General features: G+C 39.2%; 1 long non-coding RNA gene across 1 annotated transcript in view; it reads left to right on the top strand.

Annotated features, from left to right (window-relative positions):
• LOC144246000 (uncharacterized) overlaps positions 1-18,993 on the top strand; it is a 101,587-nt gene that overhangs the window by 55,775 nt on the left and 26,819 nt on the right. The gene's annotated exons all lie outside the window — the stretch shown is intronic.

Here is an 18,993-nt window from a genome sequence, read left to right on the forward strand (position 1 = left end):
AATCTTTCAACCCAAATGTCTGAGCAACAGTAACTTTTGCTTGTTTAATTCTGGGTATAAGTAAGGAAGCTTCAATTGTTAAATTTGCCTACCAACTGAGAGAGACTAATTTTTAAAGCTGCTGCCATAGATGGAAATTTAGAGAACATTCCCAAGGCTTTTGAAAATTGCAAGGAAGTTTGAAAATATTCTTCATGGGAGGATTTTTTTTATATTCCTGTTTTGAAGGGAACACAAAGCAGTTGAGTTTATAATGAAAGAAAGTCCTGCTTAGGAAGATATTGCTTCCACGCAGCTCAACTCCTCCCTTTGTTGATTGAAGAATATGGCTGTTTTGGTCAAAAATCCTAGAAGAGTTTCAGTATTTTTCTACCTGTACTGAATGTATCAGGAGGAAAGAAGGCAGATAAGAGCCCTCTATTGCTGCTAGTGCCCTTGAGAGTCACAAACACCACTCTACTCTGCAGGGCAGCTCTAAGTGCAGCTGTGGATGTCCTTGTTTAGATCTCTGCCTGCTGCTTCATCCTTGTGTCACATTGTACTGCGTGGACGTCCTGGCCTCCAAGGAGCAATGTGCTGCCATGTACCCACCTCCTCAGCTACAGCCCAAGCCTAGGTCAGCATCCAGGCAACCATAACAGCAAGTGTTAGTAGCTGGGCAAGTTGAGTAGTGCATGGCAAACCCTGTTATCCATGTCTGTGCTTCTCCTGTGGAATAGGATTTTGCCACCTCTGTTTTTACTCAGTGCTAAAATGCTATGAGACAGGGTGTGCATAGAGATGTGAAAAAGCTGTTGCAGTGCTGCTTTTTGTCAGTTCTTTGTGGTTTGGGTCATGCTGATAGCACTCCCCTGGTGCTAAGAAGTTCTGTGAAAAGCAAATTAAAATAAGTACAATTTGGTTGTAGAAGACATTTTATAAATTATTTTTACCTAGTTGTATTTGCAGTGTCAGGAGCAGGGCTAAATAAAATAATCTTTCCTGATTTGAACTAGCAAGGTGGCTTCCTTTATGATGCTTTTGAGCCAAGGTAGTGAAAAGTGACTAGAAAATTTGGTGCTCAAATGAAAAATAATTTGAGGTCTAATCTTCAGAACAAAGGTAAATATCTCTTTTGGAAACTGAACAAACAGTTAGGGGAAGCTCAATAAATGCTGCCATCCTTTCAAGAAAACCTAGACCATAGGCCTTTGAGGAGAGGTATCTGTGATTGCTTTGTAAATGCAAGTTGGCTGGTTAAATTAACTACACAATTTCTCTAGGATTCTTTTGTAAGGATTGGAGACACTGTTTATTCCAAAACTGGTGCAGGGAAATGACAAGGAACATACCTGGAGGCCTTAGAGAATGGCCAGCTACTGCAAATGGCTGTTAAGTGAGTGGGCAGTGCAAACTCATCTGAGAAGGTACATGGGTATCCTTTATTTAAGTATTGCTGCTTTTTGTAATTAATTATACAGTTATGTGTAAAGCTATTCAAATATAGTTATGTCCTTAAATTAGGAAATGCAATAAATGTAGATGGTATTTGAATGCTACAGTGTGCTTTATAGTCCTCAGTCATTAAGGAAATTCACTGTGTGAGTGTTTCTGTGGCATGCATGCACATTTAGCTTTCTTCATCCCATCTGGTTAACTGTGTTGCTTCCTCAAAGAGTACAGTGTATCTTTAAATCTCTGTTACACCACATTTATTTGATTTTTTTAAAAGGAAACATTATTCTTTTAAGCTTAAAAAAGATTATTTTTTTTCAAATCTCTTTCTGTAAAGTTCAAAGGTGCTTTGACATGCTTTAAAAGTTCAAACCAACTGTAACAACAAAAGCAAACACAGATTCTTTTTCCCCCCAAACTGGAATATAGAGAAAAATTATTCCATTGCAGACATAAATCTCAGGTGTATCATGTTCTCAGCCCCTATTTTTTTTCTCCTATTGGACACCTGAGGAAATAAAGGTGATTGTAACATGAAGGAAAGAAAAAGTAGTTCAAGTTTATATTAGCCAAACATGGGAAGAGAAGCAGGCAGAAATTTATGAAGTCTGAAATGCTTTTTTTGGAAAGGACTATGACAACTTCTTTGTCACCAGCAAATAGGTCACATTTTAACTTGATGGTTCTTCTGCCCAAATGCTCCTGTAGTAAGGCAATACCTTGAATAGCGATTTTGCTTTTCTGTCAAAGATTCTTGGGTTCATGTATCTAGAGGCCAGAAGGACCTATGATGACTTCCTAAATAAAGCAAGGAATAGGATTAAATTCACTGATGTTTGCAGAAAGTCCCTAACTCCTATTCATGAATAGGTTTTAGTAGACATCTGGTTTTGTTTTAAACACACCATATAATGACAAATCAACTGGATCCCACAGGAAACTGTTCACATAGTTATTTCTTTCTTAAAAGCAAGCATTTTGTGTTGCATTTGAATATTTCTATTTTCAGCTCCCTGGTGTTTCTTATCTCATTATCCAAAGATGTTAACAAGCATTCAACATCAGGCTCAGATGAGATCACTGGAGCAACTGTTGCCCCATCTGCTCACCCACCCCATCCCAGAGGCTGCTGCCCAGCAGAGCAGGGATGGCTAAATGTCTCCTGAAATGGCATAGTTTACAGTGATAAACTCATCTTGGGCAGCAATTTACAAGGAAAGAAGACATAACTGGTTTTGCTGGAGCCACAGAGTTTGATCTTTGGCTGCATGCATATCAATACTTTAATGTACAGTCTGAGGTTCCTCTTATCTCCATGGAGGTAGTTATGATCAAATATCTTTCTAACCTTCTCTTTTAACAGACTGACCTCTGAAATGTGCCTGTAATGACCCTGTAAATTTGTGCCTTTGAGACCCTCAATTTTGTAACTTTTTTTCTGGGACATATTTTAACGTGTGGACATGACACTTTGATAACCATTTCTGAACAATTATCCAGCAGTATGTGTTAATCTCAAAGACCTCTCCTCACTGAAAAAAGGTAAGCCTGTCTCACAGAGGGTTCTTTTCAAATACATTTCTCAATTCTGCAAGTGTGACGTGGTGCCAGACTACTACAGAAAAATGTGGGTTATGAAGCTTTGGTATTTAAACACCACATTTGAATACCACTGAGAAAAAAAAAGCAAATGACAAAATTAAGGACATTTGATTTACATGTTGTTTCTTTGTTTTTCAGTACTGTAGTGGGAAAAGCTAACTGAATACAAAACTTTTACATTAAAAATACTTTTCTTTTAAGGAGAAGTACTTTCTTCCAACATGAAGTTAATAGTTTAAAGCAAGATATTAGGACTGTCCATTTCCATTTGTAAATTCACTGGAGTAGCTGTAATATATTGGATGACCAAATTAACATGTTTAATGAGAACATCCAATATATACATGTAAAAGCTCATTGTTTTTATGGTCACTCACTACACAGCAATTCAGTGAAGTCAGCAGTGTAGGCTGAATTCAACTCACTTTGCTGTGAATTGGAAATCAGAAATATGAGCCACCTTGCATTGCTGAAGTAGGTAAAGTTCATTAATGTTCATTTTGGGAATGATTTAATGACGAGCAGTTGATACATTGCCAGCTCATAGTCACTCAATATCAACTCATTAGCAGGAAGCTGGACTCTGTGTGAGTTGTTCTGAGACTTATGCTTCAAACACAAGAGTAATGATTTTATTAGAGGAAAATAGTTTTCAATATAAGAAACCATATTTTAAAAATAAGGTGAGAGTTTATAGAAGTACTGTTGGAACTGCCTTGAAATTGCTTTCCAGGAAAGCTCTCACCCATAAAAAATACAACACGAATAACAAGGTATGTCAATGTCTTTCTCATGCTAACACAAAACCACTATTCTTTGTAACTGCTAGGAGCTGCTTATGTAGACTTGCTATCTTATACTTTAGATCTAGGAAATCAACACTGAATTTCATTTAGACTCTGTAGAGAAAAACAAATCAGTAGCACCATATCAAAAGCACAAACTACATCAGTTTATGTACAACATTCAACACACTTGAAAGCACACCACCCACAGCAACATCTCCCAGCATGTTAAAAGCTTCCAATGCTACCTTCTCTACTTTCTTCCCCTCATTTAGAGTGTGTTCTTTAAAAAAAGACAAATAACAAACTATGTTTTCATGATTCATTTTTCCCTTAATCTTGGGTCTGAAGCACTACCTCTACTTATTTTTTAGATATTCCTGTGTTCCTTCCTTTATTTTCTCAAGCATCAAATAAGGTGATCCATAAACTCCATTCCTTTGGCATGTACTTTGCCACTCCTGAGACATTTGTACCCCACAGACTCACATCTCCTTCCAGTTATGTTACTTGGGGATCCCAAATACCTGAGATTATCTTTTAATTGTTTGCATAACCAAATCACTGATATATTGACTTTTGTCTGTTTTAATTTATCTCCTTAAACAAGCAAAAAAATACTGAAAGATAACAACATTGTTGGCTGATTTGACTGCGTGACATTTGATATAATCCTCATGGGCTACAAAGCCAGCATCAGGTTTGCAATCACAAGAGGTCATCTCTAAAAACTCAAGGAGGAGGAGGAGAGCTGTTGGTGCTGGGAAAAAAATTCAATTCCTGTAGTAAAGAATCATTTGTTTCGGTTTATTCACTCCAGTGACATATATGAAGGCAATGACTGTAAATCAGCTGTCAGCTGACAGCAAAAGACTTCACTCCAAAAAAAGAAAAAATTGCAAACTAGGATCTGTCAGTTTCACGCCTGGTAGTTTTAAAAATACTAATAAAAACAGGAAAATGTGTGACAGGAAACTGATTTATACAAAAACCCAGCAAACCTGTGTTATTTGTAGTGTAAAGTTTTCTGCCTCTTACAAATGCATCTCAAGAAAAATCCATAGCCTGCAAATCTCATTATCCTATGGATATTTTAAGATGTCCTTGCTCACGTCTGGACTTTGGGGATAGATCCTGCTTTTGCTAGACAAGTCAAAGCAGTGGATTCTTGTGTGGTTTTTGCCTCTTAGGTGGATAGCCAGCTCTTGTTGCTTAAGAAGAGAGAGCAGAAGCTGATCATGTTTTTGGATGCAGAGGTGTTGCAGTTTCCCTTTGCAGGCAAGCCAGTAGCTGTGAAAGAATTGTGAAGAGAGGAGACAAGTGGAGCCAGGAAGTCTCAAAGATGACACCAGAAGGAAATTCTTGCTGAATTTTTGGATGGTTGTATCAATTTTGTGTTCCTAGGAAAAAACCTATTTTCTCCTGGTATATTTCATTTGTTCAAGTAGAGTCATTAAAAGCATGGGAATAATAATTTGTGAGGTAGCTTGTGATCCATGCTGCTCTTTCCACTCCTTCAGCCTAGCTCAATTTAAAAAACTTCCTACATTATTGTCAAATTCTTCTTGCAGCTAAGAAGATAAATGCATCAAATTGTCTCCTGTTAACAGGTAAATTACAGGTTCTCCCTACTGGAAGAGCGAACAAGTGTTTTCTGTACATGGTAACAGTTTGTTTTCATTGAGTTTGCACTGAAAAATGCAAATAATCCCTGTGAAACAGTTTAAAGAATGGAAAACTGGGAAAATTACGAACTTAATGTTTCACTTTTTACCAAAAATGGTTGTCATACTATGCCAGGCACTTTAATGAAGAAATTAGCAATAAGCATTTAGGAGTGTATCTTCAAGAGAATTGTTACCAGCTTATGCATACAAAATATTTGCACTGGAGAAAGTAAAAGTTAAGTTGATGAACAAAAGGTGTGGTATTACATTCAGACAAGGCAAAGTGTGCAGCTAAAGAGAGGCTATGCATTTCTATACTACAAGCCACCACTGTTTTGTAACTTGTAATTTTTCCTTCCTTTGAATAGTCTCATGTATGGGCCTGGGTCTCTTTTAGGTGATGGCAACTACCTCATGCTCAGGAACATATTTTAGAATAAGGAGATTTATGCTTACATCTCTTTTCCATGCCTTAAGTGTGCAGTTTTAATAGAAATAACACAGGATTTTGATGATGGGTGTCAATGTTTTCTTAAGGGTGCTGGATGTTGGTGTTAAACACTGTTCATACAGGGCTGCTGGCCCAGCTATAAATGGTACCTGGCCATGAGAGTTAGGGCCCCAGAAAGCCAGAGGCCGTGGTACCTCCTTGTCTGCCCTGCTGTGCCTCCTTGTCTATCAGCTGTTGAGCAATGCAGCCAGGCTTGGCCACACCTTTGACCTCAGCTTCATCACAGTGCTGTTTTCTTGTCTGCTGCAGGAGGCTCTCATAATGAAGCTAAATACTGCTTTTCTTAGTTTCAGGAATACAAGCTACTGAATAACAAGCTACTCTTGCTATTCAAGGCAAAGAAAGCAGAATCTCCTCTAATTTCTCTGCTATTTCCCCTCCTTCCTTTATAATTTTAAACTTTTTTCACTATTCCCTACCAGCTTGAACTGGGTGGAAAATCAGCACTTCCTGTTTCCTAACGCCAGGCTGTGATGAACACTTTGCACTACATTGCAGCCTTTCTGCTGGATTTGGTTCTGACATAAACTGGTAGGACAAGCTGTCACTTGTCACTCACATGATGTTTTCCTTGTGAATGGGTTCTTCGACATCCTTTTGCCCAAAGGATAGTCAGACACTCTTCTCTTGCCTGCTCTGTTTGTTAGCTTTCAGCGCTCATTGCTCTGATTGTGCCAGATGCAGAGAGGCAGTTACTCCCCTTAGAAATTTGCAGTAGCCTTAACCGAGGACACGGACAAAGGTATTTTTGTGATCCGAGGAAGACATTAAACAGCTGAGGTAGGAGGGAGATGATGGCACCTATGAATGAAGCTGGTGCCCTGTGGAAACCTTAGCTAATTACCTCTGGATGAAGAAGCTGTCATGGTCCACTGGCCAAACTGTTGGACGCTGCTACCTGAGCAGTTCCATGGGCTCTGGGCAAGGAGCCAGTGCAGCTTCCAGCCTTTGCCAGTCCATTAGCTGCAAGCTACTAATATGACACATCCCTCACGACTTGTGTCCTCTAAAGGCAGTGCTGGATTCAGTCCCAGATCCAAGCTCCTACATCATGTGCTATTTCCAGATTTTAATTTTTTTATTAGGAACAAACTAGCAGAAACAAAAGCCGAACTATTCCTTGCTGCTCAGCAAGAACAGACAGTTGACACTGTGGTGCCTGTTTCCATGTACAGCAGCGCTGGTGGGAAGTGCCAGCACACTGCAAACCTCACTGTGCTGCTGATGCCATGCCCCAAAGATCCATTCCACAGTCACCTTGAGAGAAGCCTGCCAGAGAATGGTGTGGCAGCCCCAGGCTTCACTTCCAGGGAAATACCTCTAAGGGCCTGAACAAGCACTGATGTAAGCAGAGAAGAAAAAGAGCTTGCCTAGACCTTGCTCGCCTGGAATGTGAGGGTGTCTACCTGTGCTAATGCTTACTTGGGGGCAGCAGAAGGCAGGAGGCCCTGCACAGTATCTCTGGGCTGTGCTGGCAGCAGGAGGAGTAGTTAAGGACTGGTGTGTGCTTCTTGCTGGTACAACCAACACTTAACACATTCACTTCTAAAAGGACACCTCCCCACTTGTGTGAGACAGCTCAAAGTTATTTTAAGCAGGCACTAGCCTAGTCCAGCAAAGCCCAGACAAAACTGACATCTCTAAATGTGGGAGAAAAATATCTCAATGAGCACAACAGTGAAGAGTCACTATCCCAGTCAGCCAGAAGCACAGCATCCATCCCACACTGGCCATTCATCTCACAGAGTAATGAGTCTGGCTGGGGAAACTCCTTTTCTCTGGTGGAAAGAGACAGCTGGGCAAAGCCCTGCCAGAAACAGAGCACTGGTCAGGCTGTGACAGATGTTTGCAGGACAAGTAGAGGTTTCCTGGAGGAAAGTCGACCTGTTGCAGAGTTCAGGGCTGTGCTGAAGGACCATGGCATCATCTGGCAGCACTGCCATGGCTGTATTGCTTTGCTTTGAAAAGGAGAGGAGGCATTTACCAGGTGCATGACAGGTAAAACAGCCAGAAACAGCCCTGCAGCCATCTGAACAACTGCCATACCAAAACATAAGTCACCTTTGCCTTTTGTAGTTTTGCTCTCTATGGACTTGTTTTTTAATGAAGGATACATTCCTCCTATAGTCTATAGCATTTAAGCAACTTTTCCTCCTGGAAAACTATTTCATAGGAAACCTCACAGCAGTGACAAGTAAAAGATAGAGCCATATCAGCATGCTGACTTCAGACATAGAGCTGTCACTTGGCCAAAAGTGCCTTCTTCATCAACCTTCAGAGCCCAGCAAAACTCATTCTACAGACTTCATCCCACTACAGAGATGCTGTACATAGGCACTGTCTGCCCCCGTTTCACTCTGGAAGGGCAACTCCAGCTGCCGTGGCTATTGGCAGCAGGGACCACAGAGGGTCAGAGGTTTCTCACCTGAAGCCATTCTATTGTTAATGGTGGAAACAGCTGGTTCCACTTCCTTAGGCTATTTGTTACTGTTCCTCAGCAGCTGGCTCTCAGCCTGCAGCTAAACTGATGAAGGAACCTAGGAAGGCACTGCAGTGGTGTTGATCTCCTGATGCCCTTGGGTTGTTTTTCCACAGTGAGTAAAGCTTACCTAGCTGGAATATGATGAGAATTGCTCTCATGGTCTGTTCATCAGCTGTTTTATGTCTATTTGGACCTTTAGCTTGTGCACCATAATTGATGGTAATTGTGCAAATAATATTTTAGCCTTGTACAAATGTTTTTGTAGTAAGTGACCACGAGCTAAGAAAGGAAGAATTTTGATCCATGTGTTTTTTCAGTTTTCCTGAATACGCTCATGTTGTTTAACCTTCTGGTGCCTAGAGTCTTTTAATATTTGGATATGTTGGCTTCTACTCAGAAACAGAGTTGGTGTGCATAGTTTTTCCTGTACCATGACCATTTTCAGCCAAGGGTCATATGACCTTCCATTTCAGTTGACTGTGGTATGTTAGACTATAAGCATGGATAGCTTGTAGAGGTTATGGTCTGTGTTCACCCATTGCTTTTGTGTTAGTACCCTCTGTGGAGGAAACAGACTGGCAGCTACTGTTGCTATCAGGGTTACTTTATGCCTCACAGCTCTGTTATGCACCCACAGTTGGCAGCTGGGTTACCAGTATGGGACAGAGAGTGCTGTAAGAAATTCCCACTTATAAACCTGTTTCAGCCAGCAGAAGCTATCATTGCTCCCAGCTGCCCATCAACCAGAATAACATTCCTCCTGTTTGCTTGATGAAAGGTCCCTACTTGGCTCCAGCTAAATCAGGTTCCTGAGTCCTCTGCTCCTGCTATTTGAGGAGATGGATAACCTCTGATGTAGGAACTTGTGAAGTTTCTTAGTGGGCAGCAGGGTTTGCTGTCCTGAGGTATGCTCCCTCAGCTGTACAGTGCATAATTGTGGTCATGCAGGAAAGCAGCTGAGCCTCAAGAACAGAGTAACTATTTTTGCCCTTCTTGAAATGATGTTTCAGAAAATAATAACTCATGAAAACTTAACTAGTCAGGTTATGACTAGACTGTAGCAGGTGCTTTGGTATGCAGACACCAAGGAGAAGAAAGCTTGCAATTTTTTGTGCATGTATATTTCTGAATGTAATGTTCCAGTAACATTTTTCTGGCTGTGTGTACAATTATAATTAATTTCTCGTAATACTGCACTATTTTTTATAAGACCACTCTTCTATTTTGTTGTAGCTTTCCCAATTCTTACTCTTGCTGCTTTGTTTGGATCAGGTTATAATCTTTCTGAAGGAACTCGGTGTCTCAGAAAAGTTACGAGTCTATCAAAAAGCAACAGTTTAATTTTATAGGTACAACTGTGAATTTAATTCTCCCTCTAAAACTGCTCTTAAGTCCTTAAAGGGTCAATCCAAATTCAAGGTGGGAAGTTTTGATTGCATGGTCTCAGTAAACTGCATGATATATAGACACAGTCAAACAGACAAGTGAGTGGTCACTAATCCTGAAACCTGGCCAAGTCATGTTGTGATGCACTAAAGCCACTGCATTTAAAATGAAAAGTTCCTCTTATGATAAAAATCCATTTATTATTTCTTTATTATATTTCTTACTGCTGCCATCTATTAGTAATTGCTAGCAGCTGCTAGTAAGGTCATTGATAGTTAGAGGCTTCCCCCACTTCGGCAAATGTCTGTTAACTCTAAGTTCTAGTACATGGCTGTTCCTGCGCCCCTCCTGTCTTAAACTGAAGCAAAATATTTTTATATACTACTTCATATCAGCTCATACAAAGAGTAATCTCTGCCTTCAGAGAATAATGCTAAAGGGGAGCAGGACTTCTGAGCTGGAGAAAACCTATTAGTGCAGCTTTCTTTCAAAGAAAATGCATTTGGGGCTATAGGTATTGAATGTTGCACATAACAATGGTATTTCTTCATAGCATTTCACAAAAATCCCCAAATCTTTTCCTATTTTATCCAATAGGTGAGAGGAAAGCCTATTTCTTGAAAAATTGGACGTAGCTGTAGAACAACATATATTAAAGATTGCTTTAAAGTGATCGTGTTAGTAAGCTTTTAAATTTTCTTAACAGTGGCCTTAGCCAAGCTGCACCTCAAATTTATCCAAAAGTTTTCTAGAAGGGAGAAAAAGAAGAAAGCCGATTTAGAAAATATCAACCCAGGCAGCTCTTAAAAATATGGACAAGATCACAATGACCTGATAGAAAAAATTACTTGAGCACTGTTTAAATTCAGGCTAAAATATATTTGCTTTACTGTTAATGCATGTATGTCTCTTATTGTATGCTCTTTTTAACCTAAATCAAAGCTGTGGCCAAGTCTCTTTATGAAGTACTGATATCTTGACAAAACATAAGTACCTGAAATCTCTGGATTACCTGTTCTTTGGGATATTCATGGTAAGTTTGTAATTTTAGGAAGGTGAAATTGCTACTCTGAAGTCCATGTGAGCTCTGACATCTATTTCAGTAGGGCCAGTATTTGAGTGAGTCAATTATCTGAGGAGCTCCCTCTTTAGGGATGGTGGGTATCTCACATGCTTACCTGAACCTGTTACATGCTTATCTAATGCTGTTGAGGTTTTTATGTCATTAAATATGAAGCATAACTATCCTGATTATTCATGGACTTTTTTTATTTTTCTATCATTGAAAAAGGCTGAAAAGGCAAAGGAGGAGAGTTGCTGTGACTGAACACGCATCTTGGTGAAACTTGAGTGCCAATCCACCTAAGAATGCTAGCTCAGACTTGGGGGGGAGGTGCCCAAGACCCTCTGAAGGGCAATCCACATGATGTAGACAAGCCCTATGCTTGCAAAGCTGCGTTAGACAGATGCTCATTAAATCCATTACTAGGCAGAACAACTTAATTTGTCTTCAGTGACAAGAAGGTTTTTAATGTTACATAATGAAAAGACAGTGGATGTACCCAGGCATTTTTTGGTTTTACTGACAGGTGACTTAGCTGAGGTTGAATTGTCAACCTCTGTATTAGTGCTGACCTTGCCTAGCTGTTAGTAAAACCTGCAAGCGCTTGTGGCCCCTTGCAATTTACAGCAAGATAACAATCCCACGTTTAAATAAATAAATAAGAAAGTGGACATCCTTTCCCTGCCCAATACTTTTGTGTTAGAGAAGACAGTAGCCTCAGTTCTGATAGACCTCTTAGTCATCTGGCCTCAATGAAATATTATCTTTATATTGTCTGTAATTGAATTTTGTCTCTGGGTCAGTAGAAGTAAGGAAAGAAAGACTGTGGGACAATGGAATAACAGAGGAAAAGTGCAAATGGATGGTAGATAGGAGAGATGCAGGAAACCTGATTAATATAAAAATCATCCTGGAAAGCCCTGGAGTATTCAGATTTCTACTTTGTCTTAATTATACATCTTCAAATTGATTTCTGTTTGTTCCTTAACTCTAGAAAATGAGGATTGCTCCATACTTGGCAATTACTAATGGCTTTAATAGATTAAATATGTAGTAATGTCTCTACAACCTAATAAAGCTGGATAATTTGTAATGCAGAGCATTAGGATTTCTATGATTTCTGTCTTGGCAATAGGGAATATGACAACAAGGGAAACAAATCTAAGAGCACGCAAACAAAACCCAGTAAAGACTTGTAAGTCTTCTGACTCAGAATTAAATTAATTGTTAATGAAACAGTCTTCACAAAGAGAAGCCCTTATTGCTTCACTGGATGTTATTTTCCAGAGGTATTTTCTAGAGTAATTTTCTAGAGTGTTGCTCATATCTTGGAATCTAGAGAACAAAGAGAAATTATTTTCATTTATTTTCTACTAAAACATTCCCTTGATATTTGGGTTCAATTTTGATGATACTCTGATAGGTTGTTGCACTTGTATATACAGCTTTCCATTTTAAAATCTAGAATATCATATGTATCCTGAACCCTCGCATACCTGCATGATATTGGGCAGTAGTGATACCCTTGAGTCACAGGAGGGGAAACCGAATCATTAAATGTGATTTCCTTAGTATGCTCCTATACATCTGAGACAGAATTGAGAGAACAGTCCAGCAGATTTCATCCTGCCTTTTTTTTTTCCTCCATGTGTACTGCAAAGCTGGATATCTCATCAAATTACTTGTATCCCCTCTGCTTTTCTTCCTGGAGGAAAAGCCTAGGTTTGCAGAAACATCTCATTGATGAGATAAATGGAACATGCTGATAAACTTGTCCATTGGTTGGCACTGTGTGCCAGAAAAAAACCAACCAACCAAACAACAGAACATGCTTCAGGGACCAGGATTTTCAGAGATGTGTGAGTGGGTCTTCCTATAGCAGTTTAGGAAAGTACTTGAGCTGGTCATTCAGTCTGAACTAGAAAAATGGCTCTTTTTGTCCATGGAAACTGCTGTCCCTTGCTGTGCTTCCTGTGCCTGTGAAGGGGAGGAATTACCCTTGCCTCAGCTGTTGCTGTGCAAATTGTGTGGAATAGAACAACAAAGGAATTTGCTAGCAGGTGTGGCTGAGCAGGCCACAGGGCCTTGACAATTTGCTCCTACGAAGGGAGTAACTTCTGACAGAAAGTGTGGTTAGCTAGAAATAATAGTGTTTCATCATGCTTTTTGCATACATGAGGAGCTTGAAGGGTTGAAAAAAAAATAGGTTTTATTCCTGCCCCCCAAATCCTAAGTGTTATGTCTGAATGAATTGTTTAATCTTATGCCTGTCTCCTGGGCTCTTTAGGTTTTAGACTTTCTTTGCAGAATTTTGAGGAAGAGCTACTAACCAGCTTGTAGGTATACCTCCTCCTTGCTATGTATTTGCATACTGTAAGCTGCTTTCACTTCTAATTAAAATAATTGTGATTATTTTATGAAGTTGTTTTTCAAAACCTCTGGCACTGAGCTCTGGACAGAAAAAAATCTGAACACTCTAATAATATGTTACACAGTGCATTTGAAGAAGCTTTCTGAATTGTTTCTTCCTTGTAAATCTTCCCATCAAATCCCCTTTATATTCCCATTGCTAGGCACCTAATAAGTAACTATTATGCTTCTTGCTTTCTCTGCTGCGTACCTATAAATGGCTACTGCCCGTCTTTCTGAAAAGACAAGAGATCACTTTGTGTAAGGTCCTACACAGGCAGGAAAGAAGAGCTAAAACCATGTGGTCTCTCACACAGCTTCCTTTTGTGTCATCTAGCATACTTATCTTAGCAGGAAGAATAATTTTGGTCTTTTGTGTGTGGATAAATGTGACAGGATTGAAATATGAGCCTATACCCACAATAGCCTCAGTGCATTGTCCTAGAATACTGCAACGGATTTAATAACATACAGGATTGGATAGACAAAGACCTATTTGATCTTCTTCCATTAGCTTTACTCTCAATGCGACCCAAAGCAGAAGGTTTCCTCTCCTCAAGCTTTAAGGGGCTGCTTTTCTGGTTTTGCTCACTGGTCCACTCCTCCACCAGAAGTAGATGCCAGCACTTGATCTTACCTCTGAGCTGAAGGATCAATGAGAAGAGTTAGCAAGAAGTTGTTAGTGCTGTGTTAGACCTCATTATGAGTTTGCCCCATACTTGGAAATCATAACCTTTTATGGAACAGATCAGTTTCAGCAACAATTACACGAGAGAAGCTAGAACACGTTTGCCTGTTGGTAGGTGTGGGTGCCTGAGTTTCATCTACTGCCTATTGTCTCCAGTTTACACATTTGGAATAATGTTGGTGAAAAAAGGAAGGTTTAGCCCCTCACAGGAAACACAAAAGTGCTGATTTCCATGGTTGCTCTTTGTCTGTCTATTAGGTTGTCTTTTCTATCTCTACTTTCATGGTGTTTACTAAGGAGTAATGATATGGATGCTTTCTAGCTGAACCAGGGAGCTAGTGATGTCAGCGCAGGTATAAAAGAGTGGTGTTCATTCAGAGAAAATTGTTCTTTTAAATACATAATTCCTGTGCTTCAGCTGACCTCTGGAAATATTCTAATGGTTTTCCACTTGCAAGAATCTAAGGATAGCGAGTTTTGAATTCTAAAAAATTCCATTCAGCAGATTCCACTGTCTTTGCTACATCTGGTACAATTTGATTCTCCTATTAATGAGAAAGAAGTCACTTAGCATTGTTAATTCCTTCATCTTATGACTCTTCAAATCATTGAATAATAGGAACCTATTGTGTTCCTTATGGTTATTCTGGGTAATAATAGTCATAATAGTTATTTGTATAATATTTTTTTATAAGTTCCTCACCTCCACCCACAGTTGTTAATGCTTGGATGACTTGGGAAGAAGTGACTCACTGTTGTCAGGCTAACACATTTTATAATAACTTAACACCTTATGAACTTCTTAAGCTTTAAATACCTTGTGGCAGGACATACATATGTATCCTGTAACTGTATTTAAAAGTTTTCTACTTATTCTCTCCTGCTTTTATGCTTGATGAAATCTCTTAGATGGCCCAGGAATTTAGGCACCAGGGCCTAATATAAAACTGGAAAGTGCACGTGACTAGATACATGTCTTTAAAATAACGGATGTGATATAAATGGATATTCATGCTGTGATTTTAGTCTGGTTGTGTCATCTCAGATGATGAGTATAGGAGGGCCAAAGCCTGAGACAGAGGAATGTACAACTGCGGACCTGGAACAGGGTAATGTAAATACCACAGAAGTGCCACAAGAGCAGGGTTAACTACAAGATGGTGGGTAGGGGTAGGACTGCAGCTTCTTTCCTCCTGTCATTCAGTTCACACTTTAGTGTTAAAAAGAATTTGTAAGTTAGGTTTTGTAGTTGTTTTTTGGTTTTGTTTTTTTTTTTTTTTTTCTTAAAGGAAATTCTAAGAACACAGTAAAGTTTGGTTCTGGATGAGAAACAATAACAAAACACCAAGTCTACTACATGGATCTGACTAAAGTCTTCAAATTTCTTACCCTTCAGATTCACCAGACACTCTGATCTGACATTGCATACTAACTGGCCTGGGCTCTTGGAAAGCTGTGCGATCCATTTGATAATAAAATTGTAAAATAGATGCGTTTCTCTAGGTTTAGGATTCTGCTTTGAAAATTTCATGTTGTGGCTATGTCCTTTATTCTCATTTTTGTCCTGCCAGGAAAGCCTAAAGATGAATGGCTTTTGGGGCCCTCCATGTAACTTTCTTTGAACTCTCCATTACAGTAAGCAAGTCAGAAAAGTCTTGGCATGGTTTTTCTTCCTGTTTCCTTCTTTTTCCAGCAGTATCTGGTGGGAAGCAGTGGAAGCATCAGGTTTGCTTTCCCTTCCCAATCATGATCTCTATCTCAAGGTCTGAATGTCTGATTCAGTTTGTTCTACCTCTGCTTTTCTCTTCGTTATGCCATCTCCTTAGGGAAGACTACCAAAGAGCTGCCTTTATTATGCTGGACCTTTGAAGGGCAGGATACCAGTACTCAGGCAAACCACAGGTCACTTAAAAAGGAGGAGACATTGCCTTTATGTTACAGCCCTTTGCTGTTACATTTATATTCTTCAGCTCTACTATGAAAATCTTAATAGTACTAATTGTATGATTCAGGGTTCTGCTCTGACAACCATAATCTAGAACAAGCTCCTTAAGGATGACTTATGAAATGGTGCAAAATTAGTAAATCAAAAGACTGTGTTTTGTTTAGTGCTCAAATGAAACTTGCACCTTCCCATCCTTTGGAATATTTGTGAAAGGAAATAGAAAAACCCAACCCTATTCTGGACTGAAGCAGACCTTTTGAAGTATTTGTAGAAGGAAAAAACAGGTCTGAAAATTTGGAAATGGAATTCTTGCACACCATTCAAAGGCTGGGATTTTGTTCAGCTGAGGTCTCTGGGCTGCCAGGTTTATGATGGATGTGCAGGACAGTTGTCCAAAACTCCTTAGACTACTTTCTCTGTCTGGGATCTTGGGGAACTTGGAAAAAATTTCAGCTTGCTTTAGAAACACTTGTCTATGTCTACTAATTGTCACATTGTTTTCTGTTCTGTTTTCTTTTTATCACTGTAGTAAATACAGCCTACTCAAATATCTCTTTTGCAGTCCTTTCTGAAAGAAGACTGGTAATTACTGAAAGCTAGTTCTCTGCTATTTGCAAAACTTTAACACCCTACCGATCTATAAGACCGCAACATCTCTCTTGTCTCAGGTGAAAAACAAATCCTGTTTGATGACTGACCTTCCTAGGAACAGAAGCTTCTCCAGAAAGACATCAGATCTATTGGTTTCTAGCTGCTGCTAGGTAAAAATCATTATCAGAGCACACAAGGGAAACCTAGCTGCACTGGCTGCTTAACTCAATGAATGTATTTCTTAGAATATTCCCTAAATTAGTATGAACCAACATGGACATAATGTGATTGTATCTCTGGCCCTTTGAAGGGAAAGGGCTGTAATTCATTGATAGGATTTACTGAGTGGAAGTCAAGTAGTTATAAAAAAAATACCCCAACACAACACTTCTGAGTTTAGACTTATTTTGTTGTCTCCCTGCTCTTGGAAGAGGGGTAGATGGTGCAGGGGTAGAAAATATTTCCCTTGGTAGGCAAGTGGCTCGCTTTCTCACTTTGTGTACAAATGGACTCAGTGTGTGCTCAGTCTGCATAGGGATTAATTACATTAATCAATTTAATTCCCTGTTAATAAAGTAGCTGATGAATGGCTAGCAATGCCTCATACTGCAGTCAAATTTTTAAAGTTTGAAAAGTAAAAGTAAAGAACACAAGTGGCATAAGAGAAGCGAATATCCTTGTATTTATCTGGCTGAAATCGAATCCTTTTGGCACTTAATTTAAATGGCATAAATTTCTTGGCTTCACTGAACTGGGCTGTGACTTTACAATGTCTCCCAGCAGTAGACTGAGATGATACTTTTCAGCCTTGGCATTGTGTCTCTTGCTCTGATAGTACCCTGCTGCAAAAAAGTACACTGATAAGATGTTTTTTTACTATGCTGGCCCAGTTGAGTTGGCTGATGGTAAAAAATAGAGAAAGCAATGAACCAAGACCCTTCCCAACTGTAAAAGAAGAGAAGATTTACTTCTCCTTCACTTAGAAATGCAGATTTTGTCTGTGGGCAGCCTTTGGAGTAAGGAAACCTCCTGACCCACATTTCTCACCAAAAGAAGTCCTGATGGATATGCCCAAGTCTGTCCAGGCAGCTTCAAAACAATGTGGAAATCTGAAGATAGTAGATAATTGTATTCTATTATCACACCTTATGTTTATTTCCTGCTCCATCCAAAACAGATAAAAGGAAAAAGAAAACATTTCTCTGTGCTTTTAAAAGAAAACTAAGATAGCTACTGGTAAATCTGAGACTAAAATAAGAAACAGCCATTTGAGAAACATTTGTAATTAATGCTCACTTGTTCTTGCCTTATTAACATTTCCCACCCCCAACATCCACACACCTACACACACAGCCATCCTTCCCCAGCTCATATTAAATTCTGTCTTCTGGTGAAATGCAGTATAAAGTAGGATATAGAGCATTAACCTAGTACTTGGTAATCCAGCTCTGGGTTGTTTGTTTCTTATCCTTTATTGCTCTATTTTGTCCTTATTGAAACGCCAATATATTGCCTGTATTATTTGATATTCCCCAAGTTTGATCTTTAATAGCTGGGTATGTCCAGCAGTTACTGACTCTCTGTTCTATTCCTTTCCTTCAGAACAGAAAGTTTGGGGTTTCTGTAGGCCTCAATGCACCATATACCGTTCTCCAACTTTTTGACTGCAGTAATCACCTGGCTTCGCAATATCAGGACTTGCATGAAAGCATCCCATGAAGACCATGTAGACTGGGTTTCTCTAGATTCAAGTGAATAAAATCCTGTCTCTTACCTCTTACGTGAGAATAATTGTGGTTAGTCTTTAACTGGTTGGTGATTCTTTACATGAATTCTCAGTCATTTTGTGTAACTTTACATTTTGTACTTTTTTTGTTTCTGAAAAGCAATTCAAGTGGTGATCTAGGATATACAATATTAGGTATACAGGTTCAAAAGTATAGCAGATGATGAGAATTCAGATATTAAATGGCTGTCACACTGACAATAAGGTTTTGTAGATAAATTTAAGGAACAAACATAATTTAAATTAATATCAATTATAATGAAATTGGAGTTTTTGATCACTAATTGTCCAAAAAATGACTGGACATTCCAAAACTTTGGGTTTTACACAACAACTCAGTCCACTGGTATCCAATAGACACATCCCCATCAATTACTTTGAGCTAAGGGTTTTGTTTTGGTCTCTGAATTTACACTCTGTAGAATCAGTAGATGTTGTGGAAAAGAAGCAGAGGATAAATGCTGAAAGTGTGCCATTGATGCGAAGCTGAGGTAGTATATCTTTACAATAAGTCAATACAGCTCAAGAGATTGAGGTTACACTGACATTACTTACACTCAGGTGGCTACATCCATATCGGAGCTGTGCTCACTCATTTACAAATGAAACTTAGATTTCTGTGACTCTTACTATCCCTGTTGTTA

Source organism: Lonchura striata, chromosome 3, assembly GCF_046129695.1.
Source record: "Lonchura striata isolate bLonStr1 chromosome 3, bLonStr1.mat, whole genome shotgun sequence".
Classification (NCBI taxonomy): domain Eukaryota; kingdom Metazoa; phylum Chordata; class Aves; order Passeriformes; family Estrildidae; genus Lonchura; species Lonchura striata.